The sequence below is a fragment of the Pollicipes pollicipes genome, unplaced genomic scaffold, assembly GCF_011947565.3.
Source record: "Pollicipes pollicipes isolate AB1234 unplaced genomic scaffold, Ppol_2.1 Scaffold_2555;HRSCAF=2994_pilon_pilon_pilon, whole genome shotgun sequence".
NCBI lineage: Eukaryota > Metazoa > Arthropoda > Thecostraca > Pollicipedomorpha > Pollicipedidae > Pollicipes > Pollicipes pollicipes.
Window position 1 is genome coordinate 10,558,264 of NW_023596136.1, and position 15,111 is coordinate 10,573,374.

The window sequence follows — 15,111 nt, forward strand, 5'->3', positions numbered from 1 at the left end:
CTCTACTCTCTCTCTCTCTCTCTATCTCTCTCTCTCTCTCTCTCTCTCTCCTCTCTCTCTCTCTCTCTCTCTCTCTCTCTCTCTCTCTCTCTCTCTCTCTCCCCTCTCTCTCTCCCTCCTCTCTCTCTTCCCCTCTCTTCCCCTCTCTCTTTTTTTTCTCTCCCCTCTCTCCCTCTCCCCTCTTCTCTTCTTCCCCTCTCTCCCTCTTTCTTTCCCTCTCTCCTCCTTCTTTCCCTCTCTCTCCCTCCCTCTTTCCCTTTCTCTCCCTCCTTCTTTCACTCTCTCTCCCTCCTTCTTTCACTCTCTCTCTCCCCTCCTTCTTTCCCTCTCTCTCCCTCCTTCTTTCCCTCTCTCTCCCTCCTTCTTTCCCTCCTTCTTTCCCTCTCTCTCCCTCCTTCTTTCCCTCTCTCTTCCTCTTTCTCTCTCTCTCCCTCCCTCTTACGTAGATTAGAGGAACGCTCCAATCTCAGACGCGCTCCCCCTCTCTCTCTCTGTCCCTCTCTCCCTCTCCCTCTCTCTTCCTTTTTTTCTCCCTCTTTCGCTCTCTCCCTCTTACGTAGATACCGCCGGACCGACTCATTCAGGCCTGGCTGGGCCGGGTTAGGGACAGCCGGGCGGCCCGGCCGTGTCACCAACCGGGCCAGCGGCGCACTTCACGCGGTATGGGGCAAAACACAAAGTCACGAGGGTAGGAGAGTGTGGGGTCGATATCAGGTCACGGAGGTCAAGGGATGTGGCATTGACACCAGTCTACGGAGGTCAAGGGGTGTGACGTCGACATCAGGTCGGAGAAGTCAGCGAGTGGGGCACCAACCTCAGGTCACGGATATCAAAGGGTGTGGCGCCGACACCAGGCCGCGGAGGTCAGGGGGGTGTGACGCCGACATCAGGTCAGGGAGGTCAGCGAGTGTGGCGTCAACACCAGGTCACGGAGATCAAAGGGTGTGGCGCCGACACCACGTCATGGAGGTCCGGAGTGTAGCGCCCCGACACCAGGTCACGGAGGTCAGCGTTTTGGAACGTCCGTGACCCGGGGTGGGAATCTTCTCCGGGTATGAGATGATGTAGCTGGAGATGGTGCACTACAAGCAAAATGCCACCCGGTAAGCTGGGGCAAGCCGCAGGTGCGGGCGAAAAATTGCGATGAATCGGCCGAATTAGTCACTAGACGATAGTCACTGCTCGTGATCGCCACTCGAGGAGCGGCTCCAAAAAACACCCGCCGCTCGCTAATCCGTCTGCGGCAAGTGACCAAGCCACTGCAGCGACATTGCAAGTCACGCGCTGACACGGCGCATTCCAGCCTGATCGGGGACATTTCAGCGCGGGCATGGCTGACCGGCTGACCGGCGCAGGAGTCACGACCGCTCTCAGACGCTACACGAGCGGCGGCCGGGGCGCGGCGGCCGCCTCACGAGGCCTCCCGCCAGCTGTTGCCGGCTGCTGGCGGGCTGCCGGCCGGCTTCGCACGGGCTCCCGAGTCAGAACAGAGGCGCTCGGGGGTCACGAGCCGGAGAAGACGCGCTCGGGGGTCACGAGCCGGGGCAGACACACTCGGGGGTACCGAGCCGGAGTAGACGCGCTCGGGGGTCACGAGTCGGAGCAGACACGCTCGGGGGTACTCAGCCGGGGCAGACACTCTCGGGGGTCACGAGCCGGGGCAGACACGCTCGGGGGTCACGAGCCGGGGCAGACATGCTCGGGGGGTCACGAGCCGGGGCAGACACGCTCGGGGGTACCGATCCGGAGTAGACGCACTCGGGGGTCGCGAGACGGGGCAGACACGCTCGGGCGTCACGAGCCGGGGCCGACACGCTCGGGGGTCACGAGCCGGGGCAGACCGCTCGAGGGTACCAAGCCGGGGCAGACACGCTCGGCGGTCACGAGCCGGGGCAGACGCGCTCGGGGGTCACGAGCCGGGGCAGACGCGCTCGGGGGTCACGAGCCGGGGCAGACGCGCTCGGGGGTCACGAGCCGGGGCAGACGCGCTCGGGGGTCACGAGCCGGGGCAGACGCGCTCGGGGGTCACGAGCCGGGGCAGACGCACGCACAGCCTTCACACGAGAGACACCCGGCCGCCTCAGCGCCGACGACCCGCTGACAAGCTCCGATTGGACGTCTCGCTACGGGGTCGTGCGCGGCGTAAACACGTGCTGCCAACGGCGGCCACCACACGGACGTATGATCAGCGGATCCGCATGGCACTGAGGCGCCGCGGCGGCCGAGCTCCGCAGAGACTCTGCTGAGACTCTGCTGAGAATCTGCTGAGACTCCGCTGAGGCTCCACTGAGACTGCTCAGACTCCGCTGAGACTCTGCTGAGACTCTGCCAAGACTCCGCTGAGAATTTGCTGGCGCCCCACTGCGACTCGCTGGTCAGGTATGATCGCTGACGTACACCAGGACGAGTGGCCCCCCCCCCCCTCTCCTGCGCAGTGTGACGATCCACTCCAGACCGACAGCCGTATGCCATACCACACGAATGAGAAATGTATGTGAAGACTCCGACGGAGCCTCCTTGGGATATACTCTTGTTCGACTCTTGTTCGACATACTGAGATCAGCAATGGGTGCACGGCACCAACAGGCTTCGGGGCGATATTTGGATACAATGATCACATCGAAGATCCAAATAGATAACACCACACTAGCCCGCCAGCCTGGCGGGACGAAGTACGTACCTTCGAACGAGGTGTCGGCCGGCTCGTCCGCCTGTCGCTCGTGCCAGGCTTCAATCACCAGGGAGAACGTGCCCTGGAACAAGACGGGAGCCGTCAGCCACCGGGCGTAGCTCGCGGCGGCGCTGGTTGAGGCGCGTCAGGGGCCACCTCGCCACCCGCACGGCACAAACACAGCTGGCGCACGCCGAGCGGACAGAACACTGGGTGTCACCACATCCGCCTGGGGTAACTGCTGAACACCGGGTGTCACCGCATCCGCCTGGGGTAACTGCTGAACACCAAGCGTCATTATATCCGCCTGGAGTAACTGCTGAACACCGGGTGTCACCACATCCGCCTGGGATAACTGCTGAGTACCGGGCGTCATTACATCCACCTGGGGTAACTGCTGAACACCGGGCGTCACCACGCCCGCCAGGAACGCCCGCCTGGGGTAATTGCTGAACACTGAGCGTCACCACATCCGCCGAGACAGTCGCCTAGAGTAACTACCTTGAGATGACCGCGGCGCTAACGCGCTAAATTGTTACATGAGTCGTAAAAGCCCACTGACATGACCATTTTCAGATCCTGTGCAGACAGGACCACCAGCAGCCGTCACACTGTGCAGTCCGCAGGACGTAACGGGAGGTGATTACAGCGGCCGCCGTCGGGCCCGCAGGGTGACCGCAGGGGTGCAGCCGTCAGTCTGCACCGCTGGACGCCGCGGGTTACACGGCGGGGGCGCGGACCACGGAGTAGGCACGGTACAGACCACAGCGTAAGCGCAGTACCGAACGCAGCGCACCGACCGCAGAGTAAGCACAGTACCGACCGTAGCGCACCGACCGCAGTGTCAGCACAGTATCGACCGCAGCGTACCGACCACAGTGTAAGCGCAGTACCGACCGCGGCGTACCGACCACAGAGTAAGCGCAGTACCGACCGCGGCGTACCGACCACAGTGTAAGCGCAGTACCGACCGCAGCGTACCGACCACAGTGTAAGCACAGTACCGACCGTAGCGCACCGACCACAGTGTAAGCACAGTACCGACCGCAGCGCACCGACCACAGCATCAGCACAGTACCGACTGCGGCGCACAGCAAGGTGGCGGTCGGGCACTGGAATCGGCTCACTAAAGCCAGCAAGGCACCTGCCTCGGATTGAATCGAAGGACATGACTTTCATTGATGGGGCTCGAACAGGGTCTGACTGGCGTCGCTGTGAGATCGGAAGATCGGCACCTCATCCATTGATGGGACTCGAACAGGGTCTGACTGGTGTCGCTATGTGAGATCGGGAGATCGTCGGATCATTCATTTAGCCTGGGCGGTGGGCTGACGCTGCAAACGTCACCGGCATTGTGGCGGCTCTGATCTGATGCACGAACCGACGACACCGATCATCAGATGTCCCTAGATGGGGCTGAGGCAGAACTCGCCGCGGCGCGCAGGGACAGTCCTTGTTCTCGCCTACCAGTGCAGTTGCCTACATCACGCATGCGTCAAATGCAGTGCATCATGGGAAGACATCCAGGGCGGACCTAGGAGCAGATCAGGAGGCTTCGCGCCAGCCTGCGATGGAACTCGAAAATATTGTCTTCTTGGAAATGGCCCTGGTAACATCGCGTTCCTCCGCTTTTTTCGCTGATCCTGCCAATGCCAGGGTTCAAGGTGTTTTGAGGGTCTTTGGTTACATGGCCCTCGTAACATTAAATGTATGTTTAAAATAGGGAACACCTCTGTGGTCTGTCGACTTGAGAAATATGCGATTTTGACGGATATTTTCCCAGCGATTAGCCAATCTTCCAGGCAGGCCACGAACCTTTGCTCTTCGAGGCTCGCTGACCAGTCACTAGGGAACTTGGACGAATGGCACCATTTACTGACCATGGCTTAACAGCAATCCCGTACACAAACCAAACTTTCAGAGAGAGCAACAACATTCAAGCAAAAAGGCGGTCATTTCGTGTAAGAAGATGCATTTGTCTAGAATATAACAATCGCATTTAAGATTTGCTCCTTTTGCAATTTGTTGCAGATCTCAACACAACTGGAAGTGTTCACCAAATTCCTGGGAAACCATTATGCATCGAACACAAGGGTAACACGGAACCAGACTGGGTTACGTCACACACTCCAGGGCATGCACTCCAGGGCATGCGCGGACATCCGGTGCTCCCACCTGGCCACAGGCCTGCTCCACAGCGTTTGTATTGAACAACTTAGAGTGCCTTGAATTTCAGAACCATCTCAAATTGCCTACCGCAAGTGGCAGCCTATGACAAAGTCTGATGGCTGTAATAGCCACTGCTCGCCGGCGACGCATCGGACATCAGCGGAACCTCGGCCGACGCGCACTGTCCGGATCAGGTACCCACTGAGAGCGCACACCCTGCGGCGGCTAAAGGTGACGCATCGGACATCAGCGGAACCTCGGCCGGGGCGCACTGTCCGGATCAGGTACCCACTGAGAGCGCACACCCCGCGGCGACTAAAGATGACGCATCGGACATCAGCGGAACTTCGGCCGGGGTGCACTGTCCGGATCAGGTACCCACTGAGAGCGCACACCCCGCGGCGGCTAACGGTGACGCATCAGTTGCTAAGCGTGGAATCTTTTTGGTAAAGCTACTGCGCCCAATCAGCCACACGAGTGGAAAACTGTCACTGGAACATTCCCCCCCCCCCCCCCCCCCCCCCCCCCCCCGGCTAATGCATGTTCCGTGCGGCGTCATATGCGCGCTCTTTGCAGTATTAGCCTTTCAAGGCAGCGACAGGAAAAACATGCGCAGCATACCTTCCGGTGAAAAAGCAAGGCTTAGCATCGCATAAACCGCTAGACGTTGTATCGTCCGTACCCGACGCCGGCATCAACACCAGCGCCGGTGGGACAGAGTCCCTGACCCAGGTCACTCTCCTCAGAGCGGCCCATGAAGCGTGCGGAGACGCTAAGCAGTGGGTGCCAGCTGTTAGCCACAGCCCGACGCCGGCAGTCTCTGTGTCCGAGTCACGTGTTGGCCCGGAACGGCGTCGGAGGGGGCTGCGCGGCTGATGGCGGCCGGGTCTGGAGGCCAGGCGGCCGACCTCGACCTCTCCAGATGCAGGCACTGATATGGACAGTTACTACGACTACCTGCAATGGGTTGCAGCTATAACGGCCTCTTGTCTAAATGTAAAGGACGAGATACACGCGCATGCGCGCGCACACACACACACACACACACACACACACACACACACACACACACACACACACACACACACACACACACACACACACACACACACACGCACGCACGCACGCACGCACGCACGCACGCACGCATATATATATATATATATATATATATATATATATATATATATATATATATATATATATATATAGTCACGCAAAGGGCGGCTCGGCCGCGCGGCCTCCGCACAGGCCGGCGAGGAAAACCCCTGCTGGCGCCGCTGCCGGAAATCAGCGACTTTCCTGGCCGACCGCACGATACCGCTCTCGGTGTAGCTCATAATTTACCCGCTAGGTGAACACTAGTAACGACGGGGCGGTGCGACGGTCACGGTTGTCGCGGAAGGCTGATTTTTATCTGCCGCAGTGAGAGGCAACAGACATCTACCATGTCGGAGTGGATGAGATCGTGTGAGGCACGCGACCAAATGTGCGACAGCAGGCCCCAAGACAGCACACGGCACGCTCTGTCGGCCGTAAAACTGTACAGAGAAAGAGAGAGCTAGCTATGCCCAATGGTTGAAGGCATGCATGCGCATCGCGGCAACCTCCGTGCACAATGGCGCAGGCCGGTAATAAAGGCTACCCTAGCCGCCATAGCAAGATCGTAAAAAGAGGTCAAAGGGCATCAGATGCACCTCCGCCCATCGCTCTCCCGCGGCTCCCAACTGGCTCCATACATGGAGAAGTTGTAGCGGTTGGTGAGCTCCAGTGGAAGCCCCGTCATAGTGCTGTTAGTCATGGAGTGAGCTAACGTTGCCCAGTGTCGGAGAGCCAGGTCGGGACGGTGGTGTTCCGCTGTGAAATGAGTACACGGGTCCAGTCCTTCCCAACGCTGGCAGTGAGCATGGCACACACCGTTTCTCTATGCGCGCATATCTCCAGCAGCGACCCCCCCCCCCCCCCCCCCCTCTCATTGGCGCCAAGGACAGCGCGTGGCGACTCACCGGCCACGAGAAGTTGAAGGGGAAGGCGATGGGGTTGACGAAGCTGCCATTGCTGGTGTCGCCCAGTCGAAATGTGTTGCCGCCGAGCACAGGCGTCAGCGCCTCGCCGAACGTGCACTCCGGCTGCGCATCGATGACGCGCTGGTAGTGCATCAGGCAGACACGCAGGCGGGTGGCGCAGGCGGCGGCACACAGGCCGCGCGCCGAGCGAGGGCCGCGACAGCACGCGCCCGCGCTGTCTTCGCCCAGACGGTTCTCGAAGCCACGGATCTTCAGCTCGAATACGCCGCCGGCGCTCGCCTGTTGACGGGAGGAGGGTGTCAGGTCTGACGGCGTCTGTCACACGGACACCCCGCCTGTTGATGGGAAGGTGGCGTCATGTCTGATGACGTCTGTCATACGGACACCCGGCATGTTGATGGAAGGATGGTGTCAGGTCTGATGACGTCTGTCACACGGACACCCCGCATGTTGACGGAAGGATGGTGTCAGGTCCGATGACGTCTGTCACACGGACACCCCGCATGTTGATGGAAGGATGGTGTCAGGTCTGATGACGTCTGTCACACGAACACCCCGTATGCTGATGGCGAGGAGGGCGTCAAGTCTGATGACGTCTGTCACACAGACTGCTGACGGAATGATGGTGTCAGGTCTGATGACGTCTGTCAGTCACACGGTCACCGCCTGGCGACGGACGTATCGTAATTTCGGACGCCATCCAGGTACGCACCCAGAATTTTCCCGAAGGGGGGAGTTGATCTCTCCAAAGTCAATCTCCGCAAATTTGGACCGAATTCCTGCGAAAGCGTTCCGTGCCGAGTGTATGCCCCCTGGCTCAGAGAGCGCAGGACTTCCCCCCCCCCCCTCCCGTTTGGCCACGCCCCTGGAGCACTCTGTCAACATTGCAACACTTTCGCATCGACTCAACGAAGGCCATGTGGGGTCCATCATCAGTTCGCAGTCGCGCGCAGTTCTGACGTCATCTGTCACATGGGGTTTATATATCACCTAACAATTTGCCGCGTCAAATGTCCTACGTCGTCCGCGGTTTTAGATCATCCATCAATCCGAGGCAGTTCCGCACGGGCCACGCCAGTCCGTGGAGCTCTTCGACGGCTGGTGCACTATCACATTCATGGGCCATACCAGTGCATAGTCACTTGATCATCACCTGTCAGAGACGCAGTGCCGTCTGTCCTAGTCAGACAGCATGGACCAGCTTTGTATTCTGAAGAAATCGCTACACGCATGAAACACAAGGTGCACGCCTGGCCCGCTGATAGCACGACATAGCTCGCCTGGAGAGCATGTTGCAGTGTATTTGCAGGCAATGCATACATCTCCCGCCGCACAATATCCAGGACAAGTGGTGTGGCGTCCTCCACGAGGCGCTACGCTGCTCCCAGAGCCTGCCAAAGCCGCCACACAGTGCGTGTCATCCACGTCGCCTCCCGCTCGTCGTAGGCCCCAGGCGCAGTGGGGCACTGCAGGCCCGGGTTGCCTCCCGTCCGCCTACGCCTCGGGCGCAGCGGAACACGGCGGGCCTGGGTCGCGCAAGCTTTCACAGCGACCGCGATGGCATCCTGCCCCGGTGTGACGGGCCGGCGGCAGGGCAGACGACCCCAGCCGACGCTGGTGGAGCACGTCCGCACGCGCCGCGGCGGTACCCGTCCGGAGCGACGGAGGTCGGCGGCAGGGCAGACAACTGCCAGTCCATGCCGCAGATGGAGGACCCCGCCCCGTCCCGGCCGCACACAGCGGGAAACGACACGGTCAGTCGAGGGTCTCGACCTCGCCGCGTCCGTGAGGACCATCAACTGGTCTGCTCGTGTCCTATTAGCCAGCTTTATGGGGTCTTAAATGCATCGAGGCTGTCACATATGCTTCAGCCTCCGCGTTATGCGAGCCATAATGGCCTGTACGCAGTGTCATCAACAAGGGCAACGGAACCATTGAAAAAACTTCCGTCATTTCTGCAACCGTGAATTGTTCAACTTGCAACAGGGTTGTAAAAATAATATGACTTCCACTGAACGAAAAAGAATAGATGGTCAGGATCTCTATCAAATAAACATGATATAACATAGATACGCCCATGTCAAGGCGAATGATGTAAAGCAGACTTGTGAGGCTTTACGACGCACTCAGCTGCTGAGGCTATATAGCGTCGCCTGCCTCTCACCCTGGCAGGAAGGGCGCGGACCGCGGGGAATCGAACCCCGTACCTCTGGTTTCCCAGACGCGCAGTGGTTGTATAGCAGACCTGTCGCTGACAGCGAAATGTTTATATCAGACCTGTCGCTGAAGGCAAAATGCAAGCTTTAATGCGTGTCCCTCATTACCAAGCGTAGGGGATTTTACCTGTGTTGTTTTGCTCAAATCCGTCCTGGGCACGCGTGTGAGTCTGGGGCCCAAACGTTAAGGAGTGCACTTCACAGAAGCTCTCGGAACATCCCACGAACATAAACCTTACACATAAACCGCACAGTTTTGACAATCCATGACCGTTGTTGCTACGAACAATTTTGATGTGGTATGCGATTTGAAAGCAATAATGTAGCACGTCAGTCAGCAGAGATGGACTCAATTTCCGTTGAAATACGCATAAAAACACTAAGAAGTGCATAACTACATCGGAAGGTGATACCGAGTAGCTGATGTTTTTTTTAGGCGAGATGGAAGCCGATTACGACCACGGGACAGTCGTTAACCTCCAAGTCGCCTGCTGGTCCTGATATGCTAATCGCGAAAGAACTGCCTAGGATATGCTGTATAAACATAATACAGTAATCGAGGTAATATCTGGAATTAACTGAGTAATCTGAACTCTCCTTAACAGCCTCGCGTAGCAGCACGGGTTCGACCCCGCACCAACTTCTCGCCTGCCTACGGCCTGAGCCGAGCTGCCGCCTGAGAGTGGTGCTCGGTCGAGCGTCACGTACTCACCGGGGCGAGGCAGGCGGCGACGAGCAGCGTCAGTCGGAGCAGCTGCAGCCGCCGCATGGTGGTCACGCCGGGCGCGCACACATCGGGTCCGGTGCTGTGGCGATCGCCCCTCCGCTCCGCACAGCCTGAGCCCGCGCCGGCCGGCCCGCCACTGACGGCGGACGGCCAGCCGGCGGGCGGCCGCCGCCAGAGAGCGCCCCAGGCGGCCGGCCCTCTCCGGCCGGGCCGCACTGGGCCGCACGCGCTGCGCTGGACATGCAGCTGCCGCCTGCGACTCGGGCCTCAGACCGGTGTTGCTCGGCTGAGCAGCTCGTCACTGGCCCGGTGAAGCTGCGCTGGACATGCAGCTGCCACCTGCGACTCGGGCCTCAGACACGGCGCTCGGCTGAACAGCTCGTCACTGCCCGGTGAAGGCTGCGCGGGACATGCAGCTGCCACCTGCGGACATTCCGGACACTCAGACACGGCGCCTCGGCTGAACAGCTCGTCATCTAGGCCGGTGAAGCGTGTCTATACGCCGAGCGCTTATGAGTCCGTACTTGATTGAAAGTTAATAGGGCGGTAGACATCAATCATGTTCGGCCGCTTCTTAATTTCATTACAGCGTGACCGTTACGAGCACAAGCACAGACCAAGAGCTACAAGACAGGTGGTAAGGCCTCCTATTGGTAGGCGACTGATCATTCAGCCGGAGCAGAATCTTAACCGGGGGGGTGGGACCACAGCTCACAGCGGAGCCACTCGGCACGCACCAGGAGAAGGCAATCCCAGTTGGGAGATCGGCCGCCGCCTGGACATGATCTGGGCCTCGGTGTGCGGCGAGTGCGCGGTCTCGGTCCCAGCCGGCTGGCGGGCGGGCGGGTGGCGGCGAAACGGCGCGTGGCCCTCGCTCCCAGGCAGATGGTGGCGGCGTCGCGCCAGCCGAGGGGTCGCGCCATGCCCGCTACCTGCGCCGCTCCCAGGCGCGCCGGGGCGCCCGGGCAGAGCCACAAAACAAGCCGGTAAAGAGCGCACGCCGGCGGCCGTTCCAAACCAGCTGCCGGCCGCCAGACCGGCCAAAGAGCACAGCAAACACAAAACGGGCCCTGCTCCAAAAACAGTCGATGCTATTCCAGGCCTCGGTGGCAGATGTTAAAATTTGCCTGGCGCAGATATCAGAGCGGGGGTGTGAGGCTATCTGCAGATGTGACCGAAGCCCTTATCATTAAAACGACTGGACAAAGTGAAGGAAACTCACCACATCTTCGTTTCTCCCACACCTTCAAACAAGTTGTCAGTACTGCTGGTAGTCGAATTGCGTCACTTTTAGAAGTAGATCTGGTAATGTCTAGCGTAACAGCGAAAATGAAGAGGCATATGAGTCAACTTAAGTCTGAATGATAGCAAAACGTCCATCTTATGCGAACTAGAAATTAACATTCAATCGAAGAACGCAAACAAATGTCAGACTTATTGTCAGGTGACGCAAATATAATAGCTCCAGGGTTACGAGATAGGCAAGCCTATTTACGATGATGCCTTCCCCTTGCAACGCTTGAATGACTGGAATGGTAGTAAATTTGCGGTGGGTTGATGAAACAGTCCGAGGCCAGATCTAAGCACATACTGCATGTGCAGTGTTTGCCTGCAGGCCATTGATGACCTGGAACACGTGTACTATCGGTAGTGCTTCACGGATCCATTGCTGCAGTCCATAAAATCATAACCAAAGGTGCCCATCCGTACTGATTTTGAAGTGCATGTCAGTGATTCGCAGTCTTTTTAACCGTTGAGCATATAAAGTCAGCATGCAGAGCATCGGGGAGACTTATTGCACGGCTCCTAGGGTCGGTCTATCCACTCTCATATCGTAAACTCCAGCCGCTCATCGATGACTTAATATGGCTCTGATAAACATGCTACTAATATTGGCCCACGGAGCCCATGGTCCGGCACTGACACCAGGGACCATGGCTCGACACGGACCTCAATAATTTTGCCGTGCTGGCGAACTTAGGGAAGCCCGCTTCGGCTCAGCTCAAGTTCGGTCAAGGCAGCCTCCCTCGGTTCAGGTCAAGGTCGGTCATGGCAACTTGTTTGACTCGGGTCCAGGTTGGTCATGGCAGCCTGTCCCGGCTCAGGTCAAGGTCGGTCAGGGCAGCCTGCCTCGGCTCAGGTTAGGGTCGGTCAGGGCAGCCTGTCCTGGCTCAGATCCAGGTCGGTCAGGGCAGCCTGTCTCGGTTCAGGTCAAGGCCGGTCAGGGCAGCCTGTCTCGGCTCAGGTCAAGGCCGCTCAGGGCAGCCTGTCTCGGCTCAGGTCAAGGCCGCTCAGAACAGCCTGTCTCGGCTCAGGTCCAGGTCGGTCAGGGCAACCTGTCTCGGCTCAGGTCCAGCGGTCAGAGCAGCCTGTCTCGGCTCAGGTCCAGCGGTCAGAGCAGCCTGTCTCGGCTCAGGTCAAGGCCGCTCAGGGCAGCCTGTCTCGGCTCAGGTCCAGCGGTCAGAGCAGCCTGTCTCGGCTCAGGTCAAGGCCGCTCAGGGCAGTCTGTCTCGGCTCAGGTCCAGCGGTCAGAGCAGCCTGTCTCGGCTCAGGTCACGCTCGCTCGTCTCTCGTGCACCGAGCGCCGGTCTCCGTGTTCTGGCTTCTCCTCGGACCTCCTCTCAGGGCCGGGGCGCTGTTCCTCAACATTAGCTCGGCGACTCGCGCTGATGCTGCGAGGCGGGATTCTGGGCCAGCAGAGGGCGTAGTGGGCAGGTGGAGGCGTCTGGGACGGCGTCGCTTACTATTAAGCCCATCTGCTCCCCCCCCCCCCCCCCCCCACACACACATTTCGATAAAACTGCTCGGTATGGGTGGTTCGGTATGTAGACAAACCTAGGCAAACCTAGGTGATCTGCGGAGAGTCAACAAACGAAAGCTGCACCAACGATACGCTTGCTAGCAAACATTTGTCAACCGTTCTGTACATAGTGGAAATACCCTACAGTTCAAGGCATAAAAAGCACGTGCATGAGGTGCGCATTGGGTGACCACGTCTGCAATTTGATGGAGTTCGTATGGCTTTCTGAATCGGACAATGGCTGGCGCTCTACGGTTCAGTTCATCCTCCAGCATGCGTAACATGAATCATTATGAGCTAACGGGCGGAGGGATCGAGAGGTCTGGCGACTCACGCCACGTGCCGGCAAGAGGGATCGGAGGTTCTGCGACTCACGCATGTGCCGGCCAGAGGATCGAGAGGTCTGGCGACTCACGCCATGTGCCGGCAGAGGGAGGCAGAACCGTGGGCGACCGGCGCCGATTGAAGGAGCGGTCAGGGGCTCAGGCTGTTTCGTCCGTTGGGGCGGGGTATGTATCGGACCCGGCGAGACAGCCTGGCGCCCCCTTGCCGCAGGGGTGGCCCGATGTTTGGGACTTAATGTGGGAGGCACCAACCGACAGCAACAGCTGAAGCTTTGGCATCTACGCTGTAACGCTTAAATGAAAGTGTGAAGGTTAGAAACGACTATTGTCTGAAAACCCTAATGCATTTATTGTGTCCAAGCACACGAGCATTTGCATAGCTCGACGGCCACCTGACGCGAGGCAGAAAACATCGGCGGCAACACCTTCCAATGTGAAGTAAGAAATACATGCAAGCGTCGCGAAGCGCCGGCGGCGGTGCTGCCGCCAGCCCGGCTGTCCCGCACCAGGTGACCTCCGCCGCCGCCTGACGTCGTCAGCGAGGGACGAGATTCGGTCACCGGGCCGGGCCGGCTGGACAGGTGGTGGCGGCGGCCGGCGGGCAGCCTGGCGCCCACGCCGGCAGCGGGCCGCCGCCGCGCGGAAGGGCCCCGCCCGGCTACCTTCGGCCGCTGCCGGTGGCGCTGGTAGACTCGGCGGGCCTGCCGGCGGCGGGCGGCGGCGGCCGGGCTCGCCCTGCTCGCGCCAGCGCGGGCGGCAGCTGCCCGGCCCCGTGCCGGCCGGCACCTGGCCGCTGCCGAGGATCCGGCCCGGTTGACCGGCCGCGCCGCTGAGAGTGCCGCCGCGTCCAGCCGAAGACGGCGCTCGCTGTGTTGGCCCGGCGGGGGGCCAGGGTGAGCCCGGCCGCCGGGAGGCACAGCCGATCAGCTTGAGCGTGGGACTCACCGCGAGCGCGTGCTGTGGTCAACGACACACAGGCCTTCAAACAATCCGGGTAGGATTGTATGTCCTTCTCATGGTCCCATGTTCCAGGCAGTGTATAATCTACTAAAACGACTAATGGTGAATGTGGTCCGAAATAAAAGCATGCACGAACATCAGACGGGCCCAGTGAAACTGCAAACAAAATCCAGCATCGATATCGGAAGGCCATCTGTGATAATGAATGGGAACATGGCAACAGCCCGCATGGCCATGATGCCGAGGCGCCCGGAGGCCCAGATTTCGAAGGAAGCCCTAATATATTCAGTCAACTTGGCTCATGTGACCGACAAAATCTGTTCACTTAGATGAATTTAAATTAGGCGGAAAGGACGTACCTTGATCATACAGCAGCGAAGAGCATAACATCTACATGAAACCAGTATTTAAGTAAGACGGAAATGATGGCGTTATTCCTCGTAGAAAAAAAAGGAGAATTGAGATACAGATGCGTTTTGAGTACAACTATATATTTACATACACACACACAACACACACACCACACAACACACACACACACACACACACACCACACACACCCACACCACCAACACACACACACACACACACACACACACACACACACACCACACCACACACACACACACACACACACACACACATAAATATATATATATATATATATATATATATATATATATATATATATACATATATATACATATAATATATATATATATAATATATTACACATATATGTATGTATATAAATATATGTATATGTATATGTAATGAAGAGTGAAACAATCAAATCCAAACAAAACAAATATTAAAGCAAATGCACATATTTTCCCTTATTTTCCCCCGATGTACTAAATGTCTCATTCCACATGAATAAGGGCATTTAGTACTGCTGTTATAGACGGGCCTGACCCATGCAATACTCGTACATTAATAACAAAGCGGAGTATTTCCGTAAACCTTGGGTTCAAAGGACCACAATTCCGAGATTTTCCCCGTCCACGAGTCTGCATTCTCGGCCTTCCGCTCGCCCCGCCCACCTCCTGGTTGGGGCCTCGCTCAGTAAGTAGCCAGCTGTTTCGATGTGTTCCACAGCAGCGTAGCGAACGGCGCGACGCCGACTTCCAGCGCCTGTTTTGTCCGAGCCGTGGGATACCCCCCCCCCCCCTTGTGCCCGCTCCCCTCCCATCCGAC